Raw genomic sequence first — 13,574 nt, 5'->3', positions numbered from 1 at the left:
ATGACGTCAAAATTTTACGGGAACCTGTGTGATTTCCAGCAATGGCGGACAAATAGCGATAAGGTGTATTCTATGACTATGAAGAAAAAAACACAACTCAGAACTATTACTAATTCACTTGGACTATATTGATATGCAGACCTAAAAACAAAAAGAAATATATCATAAAATAGTGATTGAAAGATTCATAACACTTTGAAAGGATAATTCAGACACGTGTTACACGGGGAGCATGTTTGTTTACAAATAATAATGTCACGTGATCGTGCACTGACCTCGCATGTTGCATCGCCCTTATAATTCACTAATACATAACCATTTTCATGCAAACATGCAACGTGAATGTGATTGGTTATCAAATAATACAAAAATAATGCATGAACCGTTGAAGAAGAAATTATTTCATCAAATAGATGCGATTTTCACTTTCGACACGAATAGGTCGAGTTGACATTTCTGTCATCGGAGATAGTATTGAGATAAATGGGATAAAACGGAACGTCAAAAAGGTCTAGAGAAGCACATCAGTAGAACCTTAACATGAATAAGTAATACTTACCAAAAATTCTCTAATTGATAAACTATATGACTAAAATTTCACGAAAATAACAATAAATAATTTTGTTGATGGGGATGAAGCTGCTTAAATTGGCGCGAAGAAATAGTCTTACTCCTATCGCTTCACGTAAAAAAAAATGTACAGAATTGAATTCGACTACAGTTCAGCATCAAAAAACGTGAATATGCAAAAGTCTGGTAATATGTTAATGAAAAAGTGTGTATAAATTTTCGTAAACGAAGTTACCTGTATACTTCACCAAGAATTACATTTGAGCGCAAAGATCTGTATGTGTGATTTGGCTTATGTAACATCGTCAATCGGAACTACTCGGCTATTCACTTCGTGCAACCAGAAAGGCCGAGTAGTTCCGACTGGTAACAACACGGATTTGACTGAACTTGACAGTGTTATCTGAAATTCACAACAGGTGATCAAATGAATGATGAAATTTGTGAACTTCACACGGATATCTTTAGAAAACATGCTAATCGAAACAACAGGGGTCGCAGGCATCTGTTTGCATGTATAATACTAAATTTTAACGATTCCAACTATCTCATTCATTCGATAAATAAAAAAATAAAAAATTCTGCAAATACATGTACAATATAAATGCAAGAAGAGTTGGTATGAGTGCCAATGAGACAGCTCTCCGTAAACTTTACATTAACAGAACAAATTTTACATATAAATGTTCAAGTATAAAAATTAAATTTCACGATAAAAACTTCTGAAAGGACAGTGACAAATTTAAATTAATTCTATTTTGTTCTATGCGATTATTTTTCTCAGTAACAGTTAAAATGATAAAAGGAGCAATAGACCATAGTATACATCACATGTACATGTAAGATAGTACAGCGATTCATATTGCCAATCAAAAGTAGTGAAAAGGTATAAAATTGATGAAAGAAAATTTGACGTATAAGATTTCATTCCAAATCCATCTACTACAAAACATCTTCTGAAAGTGTTAGTGCATCTGAAAAAATTAAGATAATGACACTTTTCCTGTTTCATCAAAACTAATTGGTCTTTTTAGAACATGAGAATAATATATATAAAATATGTATCCATTACTTCTAAGTAATTCAGATGAGCATGTTAAAGTATCAATTTTTTTAGTTACGGCCGCCTAATTATTTAAAAAAAAACTTTTAAAAAGATATGTAAAAAATTTGCAAAAAAAACCAACATCATTTTAGATGGGATTTCAATTTTTTTAATACACTTCACGAAAAACATCCAAAAGTCTGAGTTAATGTAGTAGTGAAAGATTTTATATTATCAAAATTAAGAAAACTGATGACTGGACAAAAATATTCTTTTAAATTAAAAGTTACACTTCTTTTACTTTATTTACTGAATTTTTAAATTCATGATATATAAAACATTGTATTAAATGTATAAATATTTTATGTACAAATATATTAAACTTTGTTTTGTAACTTGTGAGCTATTTACTTGGTAGGACCATGGAAGTACTATATCTATATAATACTTCCATGGACTTAGAGAATTTTTCACGTAATCTTCAAACAATGACAATAACTCCAGTTTTGGATAAAAAAAGGCCCTGATTCATTAAATTTTCTAAAATACCAAATATATACCATTGGAAAGATTATAAAGCAAAGAATATATATTTATGCCAATGAATTTATTTCTAAAAATAATGAAAGGTGTAATCATATATGAAAACTCCTTTGCAAACGTTTTTATACGACCGCAAAATTTGAAAAATTTTTCGTCGTATATTGCTATCACGTTGGCGTCGGCGTCGTCGTCCGAATACTTTTAGTTTTCGCACTCTAACTTTAGTAAAACTGAATAGAAATCTATGAAATTTTAACACAAGGTTTATGACCACAAAAGGAAGGTTGGGATTGATTTTGGGAGTTTTGGTCCCAACATTTTAGGAATAAGGGGCCAAAAAGGGCCCAAATAAGCATTTTCTTGGTTTTTGCACTATAACTTTAGTTTAAGTTAATAGAAATCTATGAAATTTTGACACAAAGTTTATGACCACAAAAGAAAGGTTGGGATTGATTTTGGGAGTTTTGTTTTCAACAGTTTAGGAATTAGGGGCCAAAAAAGGGCCCAAATAAGCATTATTCTTGGTTTTCGCACAATAACTTTAGTTTAAGTAAATTGAAATCAATGAAATTTAAACACAATGTTTATGACCACAAAAGGAAGGTTGGTATTGATTTTGGGAGTTGAGGTCCCAACAGTTTAGGAATTAGGGGCCAAAAAGGGACCCAAATAAGCATTTTTCTTGGTTTTCGCACCATAACTTTAGTATAAGTAAATAGAAATGTATGAAATTTAAACACAAGGTTTATGACCATAAAAGGAAGGTTGGTATTGATTTTGGGAGTTTTGGTCCCAACAGTTTAGGAATAAAGGGCCCAAAGGGTCCAAAATTAAACTTTGTTTGATTTCATCAAAAATTGAATAATTGGGGTTCTTTGATATGCCGAATCTAACTGTGTATGTAGATTCTTAATTTTTGGTCCCGTTTTCAAATTGGTCTACATTAAGGTCCAAAGGGTCCAAAATTAAACTTAGTTTGATTTTAACAAAAATTGAATCCTTGGGGTTCTTTGATATGCTGAATCTAAACATGTACTTAGGTTTTTGATTATGGGCCCAGTTTTCAAGTTGGTCCAAATCAGGATCCAAAATTACTATATTAAGTATTGTGCAATAGCAAGAAATTTTCAATTGCACAGTATTCAGCAATAGCAAGAAATCTTCAATTGCACAGTATTGTGCAATAGCAAGAAATCTTCAGTTGCACAGTATTGTGCAATAGCAAATATTTTCAATTGCACAGTATTGCACAATAGCAAGAAATATCTAATTGCACAATATTGTGCAATAGCAAGAAATTCCAATTGGATTTCAATTGGAGTTATTTTTGTTTGTCCAGAATAGTAGTTGTTGAATCAACTTAAATCATTGTTTTATACAATATACAATGTATATTCACTTTTACTACCAACTGATAGATTAAAACAATCTTTACCATTCAGTAATAACAAGCACTTTTTTTACATTTTAATATTTTATGATGTATTTAAATGAGTAGTTATTGTTGCAAACTTCATTAGAAATTTGAATTGAGATCAGTTTTGAAATAAGGGAAAGGGGGATGTGAAAAAAAAATTGGGGGTCAATTTTTTTCATTTCAGATTTCATAAATAAAAAGAAAATTTCTTCAAACATTTTTTTGAGAGGATTAATATTCAACAGCATAGTGAATTGCTCAAAGGCAAAATTTTTTGTTTAAGTTCATTAGACCACATTCATTCTGTGTCAGAAACCTATGCTGTGTCAACTATTTAATCACAATCCAAATTTAGAGCTGAATCCAGCTTGAATGTTGTGTCCATACTTGCCCCAACCGTTCAGGGTTCAACCTCTGCGGTCGTATAATGCTGCGCCCTGCGAAGCAACTGGTTGATTTTGAATTGTATGAAGTAATAGGGAATGAACCACTTTTTTAAAAATGAAAATGGCCGTTACTTCTGCTATCCCGATTCAATTATAAAATATGTCATTAGAAAGCTAAGAAAATGTATTTTCTAATGTGATGCCAATGAAAAAGATATTTATTTTTGTTTACTGTCAGCTAATCAAAATTCAATATTTCCTTTAATAATCTATAGTAAATTTATCGATATCGATTGCGATCAAATTTAGCGCATGCGCACTGCGGGTGCTGATAATAGTTGCGTATGAACCAGAAAGGGATTTAAAACATAATTAAAAACCAATTTTTCAGAGAACAATTGTAGGTCTTTCCACTAGTAAAGATCTATTTTGATATTGAAATATAAAAAATCAGTTGAAAATATTAGTTCCTATGGCTTTATGATGTATTTATATGAATTTAAAGCAAAGGTCAAAATCTAGAACGTCGTATTAACCTATGACCTTGACCTAAATTTCAAGGTCACAAACCAAGGACCTTAAATCAAAAGACCCTAGGTCTTTAACATGTTTGGTTAATGAGTAATATCACTTTATGCATAATTCTAAATGTAAGATGGACAAAAACTCCCATTTCATGTATGCACACCCTTTCAACCAAAATATACAAGTAAGGACATGTTGCAACTTACAATTTATGAAAAATTATTTGTCAATATGTCATACGGTAATTGAAAAGAAGTGAAAATAAGCCAAAATCAAAATTTAGAATATGACCTTGAACTTTGACCTTGACCTCATTTTCATTTTTTGGGACCAAGGATCTCAAATCAAAATACCCTAGGTCTCTATCAATTATGGTTTACCATTTAGAAATGCATAATACTTAATTCAAATGGAAAAGGGGGAATAACTCTCATATGGAGTTTCCGTAAAGCTTCGGTCCAAATGAATATCCTAATCCTGATGATGTAACGAGCAATCAGGTAAAATAATTTTGTCGTAATCTTTTACGGTTGCGAAGGAGTAGTGGCCACAAGAAAAACAGTGTTTGGGGAGATAACTCTTACAACGTAAAGTATTTTGTTACGCGGTTGTAAATTTTTAAAGCGTATAAACTATACAATATCATATTTTAAATATCTAAGCGACATCTTATGAAACAACAAAACTACGCAAGAAAAAAATTTAGGCGGAAGAAGAAAAATAATAATAATCAGAACAAAATCAATAGGTCTTTCCACGGAAAAGTGGAAAGACCTAATAATCAACACAAAGATAACTGAACAAAAGCTGTATTGCAATCTGATATCCTGCAGTTATCATAAATCCTATTATATGTAATATTTCAAGTTTTGCTTTATATTTCTTCTTCTTTCTTATATTTGAATTTAAAAGTCCTGCAACCAACTGTCCTTTCAATTAAATTATTGATTGGATAATAACCTAAGCTGACCAGTATAAAATAAAATTTGAAAATGCTTTGTTGAAATAAAATAGTGGTATTATGTCATTAGATATACTGAATCAACTTCAAATTTAATTTTGTTTACAATGTGTGCGATTTTGTTTTGGCCAAATGAAAGTACATGTATATACATATAATTACATTAGATGTATGTTTCATTATGATACTTTATTCTGATTGGCTAACTGCACATCCATGTTATTCCGTAAGCAATTGCATTACTCAATAAAACTTATCATTCATGATAACATGTGGTCCCACAATAAAGTGCACAGGTGAATTAAATAAAACAATAATAAAATACGTGTTTTCATGATCATTGCTAAAAAAATGTAATTATAAGTATTGAATGCTTCTTTTTGTAACTTCATAGTATGTGGTTCCATTTTAGTTACATCCTAAAAATAAAAGGGCTGGTAGGTCAGCAAAACAATTTTTTTCCCAGATAATGGTAAAAAATGTTTGGTTGTAAAATAAACAGATATATTTTGAGTATATTACATTTTTGGTTATTTTGAAATTTGTTGAATTCTGTTTTTAGATGAAGTATATATTTACAGTACATACATCTGTTATGGAATTTCCATTTCAAATATATACTTCATCTTCATTTCAGTGAAATTATTGTGAGGGGTTTATCGATGTGAATTTCGTGACTGGGTGAGACTGAGTATCGCAATAACTTTTATTATGATTTATCAGATACATTTATCTGTGTCCACATTTTCATGAAATTGCAATCATAAATATTGCATTTAATTTTTTTTTCCTTTCATGAAAATCTGCAATTACAAATGCATGCTACTATTTCTGAAAATTTATGATATATCTATCTGAACATGCTGAATGCAGATCTAGAGTCACTCCAGTCCTTGCTGCAGTGAAATTCTTCTTTGTGTCTCAAAAACAAATACATTTAAGAACTATTGCATTTCTTTTTTGAGAAATATTTTAACAATTGCCTGATTACATATTCATGTATAATGTATATTAAAGAAATAAACTCTTTTAATAGGCTCTGCACTAAATCACAGGCCCCCCACCTACCCAGGCTTGTAATACTAATAGCTATTACTTCTGTCTGCCCTATAAATATAAAAATTTGAAGAAAAAAAAAGATGTGGCAAAAAATTCATCTCAATACACCAATATAATTTACCCCAAATCTGTTTAAAATTCAGCATCAGGCAGTTAGATTAAATTGTCTTTTGAGAGGACAGTTTATATTTGTCCATTGACTTGATTACTGATGTACCATCAAAACAAATAAGAGTTACCTCCCTTCGCATGTATTTCACTTAGAAATTCACATTTCATTTCAATACACCATTGACAGCCGATATCTGTATCTTTTTTAAATCCAAGTTTATGTTAGTTTCAGGAATTTTGAAATGTGTAAGTTGAAAAGTTCGGAAAATCATCTTTCAGCATCAGCCTCAGGTTAACTTAACCTGTTTACATGCAATATTGATAAGTCTGTATCCAAGAGAAGCAAGATCTTTTCATAAGCTAGCTTCATTTGAATTCTAAATTAAATTAAGGACTTATACATATGTTTTCGTCTTTTGTATATATTTTCTCTCTCTGAATAAAATTAGATGTTTCACTACGAAAATAAAGTAAAAAGGCACACAATTCTTCCCTCTTTCGCCAGTAAAATTGGTATGACACCTCTTGTTTTGTACTTTTTCTGCCACTGGTAAAAAGAAACAAATGCTGCAGTAGTAAAACCTGTTGCCACAAACGATAATGGTGCACTACGTTTTCCCCTAAACCTAGAAAAGTTTCTCAAAAGTGTTTTATGCGCTTTACAAGTCTGAAATAATTGTGAGGGTCTTAGAGCCGCCATATTGAAATATACAAATCCTCTTAGGCGCATGCGCATACCTGTTGACTGTCAGATCTCAGCTGATTGTAAAGTTCGGTGTAGACAAGACAAACGGTTTAATATTTTTTTCAATGAGACACCGTAAAACTTGGAATTTTAAATGTGATTTTGAAATATTTCATTTGGACGGAGTTAATCATTAATTGAACGCAAGGTATTTGTTTTATAAAATTAGTTACAATAGTTTTATTTACCATTTAACGTTTTCTTTTCTGTCTTAAAAATATTTCATTCATTCAAATTCACATTTACCTGCTCTAAAATGCATAGTCAATTGGACTACAAAAACCTGAGACTACTTCAATGTATAACATAGAGATTGTGGTCACCTCCCATGTTATAGTAGTCTCAGACAAAAACAAAACTGACTTAAATACAGTATGTTCAGAATTTTTTTGAAAAAGGACAACAAAAAGAAATTTATTATTCTGATATCAGAAATAAATTCAAAGTGGAATGTCAGTTCTTTTAATTGAGATAACCAGTTTAATAACATTATTTACTATATAAAAAAAACTCATGATATTATCTGGATTTACAATCATTGACTAAGCTTGTCATCAACTCACTTTCTTTAAATGCTTTTAAAAGTTAACCTGTCAGTACTAAAATAAAGAAATGTGGTATAAGACAAGATATTTTATTCCAATTAAAGGGCATATGAAGAGCAAAGTAATGTACATGTATTACAATGATTTATATATATGTTACATTGTATATAGAATGGAACAATGATGTTGATATAAATCAGATAAATATGGAGATAACCAACTCCATTCTTAGATTTTAAACCACAGCCAGATCAGAGCCACACATATATTTGAAAAGGCATATAACAATTATATCTTCAATTAACAGGCAAATATTCCAAAGGCCCAATTAAAACAATATCTGTACTCTATATATTGATAGTTTTCTGAGTTCAAAACATTTATTTTTCAACACTTTTCAATGCCTCTAGGTTTTCTTGAATGAAAAGCCAATTAGATTTGGCACTTGTGCTTAACTTTTCAATTTTTTTACAACTTATTATTATATTATCATTAAATTCTTTTCTTAAAACTTATAAAGGGGAAACTGACATTTATGGTATAGTTGCCAATGAGATAACATTCTGGAAACTTATCACCAGAGTCCAAGTCTCTGTTAGCAGTGACAGTTAAATTACAAGTCACTTTACATACATCAACAATCAATACATTCCATTGTTTTAAGGCAAATGAGGAAAATAAGAGTAGCAATAGCTTTTGCCTTACTACATGCACAAGAGAACATTAGAAATTATAATATAAATAAGTAAATATCAGAGGCAAAAAAGACAGGACAAGGCCGTAACTACCCTTGAGGCAAGTGAGGCAATTGCCTCACTAAAATTTTGACACTGATTATTTTTTTTATACATATATATAAATATAATAGTCATTTGTTGTTCTGTCTCAACCGTAATTTCTATAACTTGTCATCATTCCTTTTTAACTATTCTTCCTGGATATAACTCAGCATCTCAACGGGTGATGTTTCTCGATTACATTAACCTAGTAACGATAATCATCATGGATCTTTACTTAAAAACAGGCTCTTGCAGAAAAAGGAAAAGCGACACTGAAGGTAAAGAAGGAATAATTCAAGTAAACTAGTTTTTTTGGGAACAGAGTTTGAGTATTGCATATAACTTCATTATGATAGGTAGACTGACAAATCAAGTACTGGTCTTCGGAAGGGGGCAGTCCTGTCTAAGTAATCATTTCACGAACTTTAATTTTTCTCTTTACAGATAAATAAAATATTAATAATATGAAACATGACTGCATGCATGGATTAGCTTTTATCCATGTTTCTTTAACCTTAAAAATTGAAAGAATATTCCATATTTCAATTTGATATTAATGAGGAATGGCAGAACCTTTAACACCGGATTTTGTCTTTACTTATTCGGGACTACGGAATTTCGTTTCTTTATATTCGGGGTTTCAGAATCGGACACCCCAACCCCTAACCCAAAAATTTATAGATTCTGTAACTAAAATACCACCAACTATTTTCAGAAATAATTTGAAATTACGAAACTACATGTAAACGTCAAAAACTCAATTCCAATTCCCCTGTACCCATATCATATATACTTACTCTATAGATAGAATCATATACATGTATCTTATCTCATTCTATCCCTAGTTTGTCTACTCTTTGTCAGCGTAAAAGCGAGTTTAATATTTTGTAACTGCGACTGTATGATGGTGCTTACAGGAAAGCTTAATTCCCTTTTGCAAACAAAACTGTTTCTACCGATGCTGCTACCGAATTGCTGATGGAGAAGGAATTGGAAGAAGACATTGATCATTGTGTTGATGATAATGTGCTACCTTTAGAAACACAGACTGCCCCGAAACGACTGAAAACTTGGAAAAGAGCATGCATGAGTGGCGAGAGATTGTGCGGTCTTGCCATGCTCCATGTTCATCGCGATAAGGATATCAGTAGACCAAATTATGATTCTGAAACGATTTGACTGAACCGGCCTTAGACAAATTGGCAAACTCTATTGAATCGATATTTGTTTTATGTTCTGGCAGCAGACTCAAATCAGTGATATTTGGATGATTATCTTACACATAAATTTAAATAAAGTTGTTAAAAATTTGGTGTGAGTAGTTAAAAGTCTTAAAATATGAAAAATTTATATAAAAAGTGTCCAAATTCAAAACATTATCAAACTCTCTAAAAATGCCTAAAATGCAGGATTTTCCACCATTCATTTCATACCCTCCAAAAAAAATTTTCGCCTCGCTTCGCTCGGCTCAAGTATTTTGCCTCACTAAAATAAGATGCCTAGTTACGGCCTTGCAGGACTTATAGCCACTGGACTTTTAGTAAAGTATGCCCTTACTAATCCTTAGAGGAGCTGCTGTATACTAGAAAAAATGATGTTGATGATTTAACCCCATCAATATTAGCATTTTAGCATTACATTATTGTCAATTGCTATCAATCTGTTCTATTTGTTCCAACCTGTTATGAGAGTCAAAATGTATACCTAGGGTGGGAATTAAACCCATGTACGTTCATTTACTTTATTGTTCTTTGTGTACATAAAATGTACATGTACATGAAATATATCAAATGCAAAAAATGCTGTAATGTATCATTACACCCTCACTAGTTAAGGACCAAGTAAAGGAAGTCCCTGCACCTACCGAGACGTATTTCTTGGGTAAGATTTTTATATAACTCTTCAAAGTATAACACGATAAAGGTTATTGGTAAGTATATAGTAACATCAACGTGCAATTCAGGTAAACACACTGTCAAACATAAACAATGTACCACGTGTTTGTCTGCTGTGCTTGAATTCAAAACGACCCATCAGACTTATTTACACGAATTTTTGCTCAAGCAGACAGTTAAATATGTCCGTTTACCTTATGGGGTCTGTTAAGAATGGATTTGCTGTTATAAATTGTGTATGCATGGAAATATAAGGAAGATAACATTGATTTTTACCGTAACTTTTGAATACACAACATTCCCAAGGTATCCCCACAAAACACATGGCTACTTTGTAACGACGGCTGGTAACGTGTAGCCACTTTCTAACGGCAAATTTAATTGAATGATCTTCAAAGATCAATAATAAAAATGCTAATAAATGATTGGATACGAATTTGTGTCAGATTATAAATAGGTGAAAAATGTAAACATTGAAATCCGCCATCTTGACGTAGGAAACAAACTAATATTTAGTCTTGGATTAAAGGACATTGCGCACATTGCCAGCGTATCATGCATAAACAGTCATCTGCAAATATATCTTTCAATTTGTGTTTTACACTTACTTTTCTATGTTTTAGTTAATTTAATGTTTTAATTTACTACAGAATGGGACATCGTTCTCAAAGATGCCGCAGAAAAAATTATAGGTGGCGCTGTTTGTGGGCGTAAACATTTTACATACGGGTTCTTTTTTTTGTCGACAAATTGACCTCTATCTGTCAGATGAAGGCGTTTGCCTTCCAACTGGGAGGTCTATTTTGCTAAAATAATTTATAAATTTTAATTTTTTTATTTGTCCAAAATCATTTAAATTCATTTAATCAACATCCTGTTATGATTATTTGATTAAAATATTAATCATTTATAGTCTTTTTACAATTTACATTTTTAAAAGCAAAAGAACTGAAAACAGGATAAAACAAAGGGAAGTAACAAAAAAGTATTTCAATATTCCCAATACACATCGTTTTGATAACACAACGGCAGTTAGCCGGAGGTAAACATCGTTGATTACCAGTATGTTTGACACCCAAGCTGTCAAGTGAAGCCATATAATTATACATCTTCTTTGATGTTCAGGTAAAATTTAACACAGGTGTCAATTACACCCGTACAGTAGTAAGAAATGATCAAATATGGCGTCTGAAAATTTTCATTCATGAAATATTTCATACACGGGAGTTTTTTCTCCTAAACGGGAGGACGGGAGGAGACCCTTGAAAACGGGAGTTTTGTACTCCCGTCGGGAGGTTCACATGTATGTTACGAAGGGCATCTAATTCACATGACAAAGGAAAACCATGAATAAAGACAACACTTTATATATCCTTTTTATTTATATAAAAACAAAATCTTCTTGTCTGCAGGATTGCAAATTCGTAACTTCAAGGGCGAACTTGTAAACAGGGCGAGTTGTCCCGATACCAAATTCACGCATGCGTAATACAAACATCTACAGTTAAAACATCCTGTTACAAGTAAACAAATAACGTTCATGTGGATGAGATGAAATCTAATAATTTACATAAATAAAAGGGTCATATTTACGATAGTGATTGTTTTACAATCATAATTTACAAATTAAATGATTCAGATGCCTAATCATGTGTAAAAATCGGTGTCAGGAATTTTGGTTGTTTTGAAATTGTAATACACGAAATGAATGCGGCATACGGAGACTCAATGCCAATGGTCAGCCCCTTAAGTCTTCAGAAGACTTGACGTCTTCTTCCACTAAAAATTAACTCGATTATCAGTTTTCTGCACTTTTTTACGTCATGCTTGAAGATATTTACTTGACTGCAATACGCACAGAATGCTTGTTATTCTATGGTTAGTCAGCACTTCGGTGTTGACATGAATTATATGGTCATTTTGTTTTTAAATAAATTTACTGTTTGCAAAAGTATGAATTATTCTACTTACTTAGGATTTTCTTATCCCAGGCATAGACAATCTTAGCCGTATTTGGAACACTTTTTTGGAATTTTGGGTCATTCATGCTCTTTAACTGTATACTTGTTTGGCTTTCTGACTATTTTGATCTGAGTGTCACTGTTGAGTCTTATGATTACCAAACGCGCGTCTGGCGTATTACATTATAAGCTTGGTACCTATGTTAACTATTATCACTGTATTGTTTTTTTAATTTGTGTATTTCTTTGTCCCAAATGTTCTTGCAGTTATTATACCCCGCTTTGAAAAGGGGGTATACTGTTTTGCCTCTGTCTGTCAATCCGTCAGTCCTTCTGTTCCATGAATATTTTCGTCGCATTTTTTTCAGGAACTACTTGACAAGGATTTCTGAAATTTGGTTTCAGGGTTTATATAAGTCAGTAATACCGTGTGATGCATCAGATTCATCACTAAACAACTTCATGTTTACCGAAATATTGCGGCGGGGGTATCATCAGTGAGCAGTAGCTGGCAGTTTTTCTTGTTTGTACTGCAGTCCTGTCATTGTCATGTAATGTTGTCTACTTACTAACTTATATTTCACATCGCCATAAAAGTGCAAGATTTGGCTAGCCATAAAACCTGAGGATCAACCCACTATTTTTCTTAAAATGTCCTGTACCAAGTCAGGAAAATGGCAGTTGTTATCTTATAGTTCGTTTTTCTCTCGATCGATTTATGACTTTTGAACACCAGTATATACTACTGTTCCCTTTATTTCAAAAAGATGAAATCAACTAATGACTGTCAAACGACTTATTGTATATAGGAGTTATTGCCCTTAATGGACAAATGTTACCATTTTTGCCGATTGTCTTGAAAATTATATTAGATAAAGATATACTTTATAGAGGGTGATAAAGATTTATTTTCGTGCAACGTATTTTGCCATTTTTATTTCACGTTCAGCCGTGAAAAAGGTTCGTTATTCACCGTGAACACATTCTGTTTCAACTTGTCAATATTCTGATTTGTCAAATATGGAGAGTATG

The 13,574-nt window shown here is 31.7% G+C and overlaps 1 protein-coding gene across 1 annotated transcript in view; it reads left to right on the top strand.

Moving 5' to 3' along the window:
• Positions 1-7,366: 7,366 nt before the first annotated feature.
• Positions 7,367-13,574, top strand: part of LOC143056937 (caspase-9-like) — a 67,773-nt gene continuing 61,565 nt past the window's right edge. Inside the window, exon 1 of the mRNA XM_076230151.1 lies at positions 7,367-7,510. The gene's annotated coding sequence lies outside the window, so the exon portion shown is untranslated. The remainder of the gene's footprint in view (positions 7,511-13,574) is intronic.

The sequence above is a fragment of the Mytilus galloprovincialis genome, chromosome 13 (assembly GCF_965363235.1).
Source record: "Mytilus galloprovincialis chromosome 13, xbMytGall1.hap1.1, whole genome shotgun sequence".
NCBI lineage: Eukaryota > Metazoa > Mollusca > Bivalvia > Mytilida > Mytilidae > Mytilus > Mytilus galloprovincialis.
Note: the sequence above shows the minus strand (reverse complement) of the source record. Positions and strands in the feature narration are given on the sequence as shown.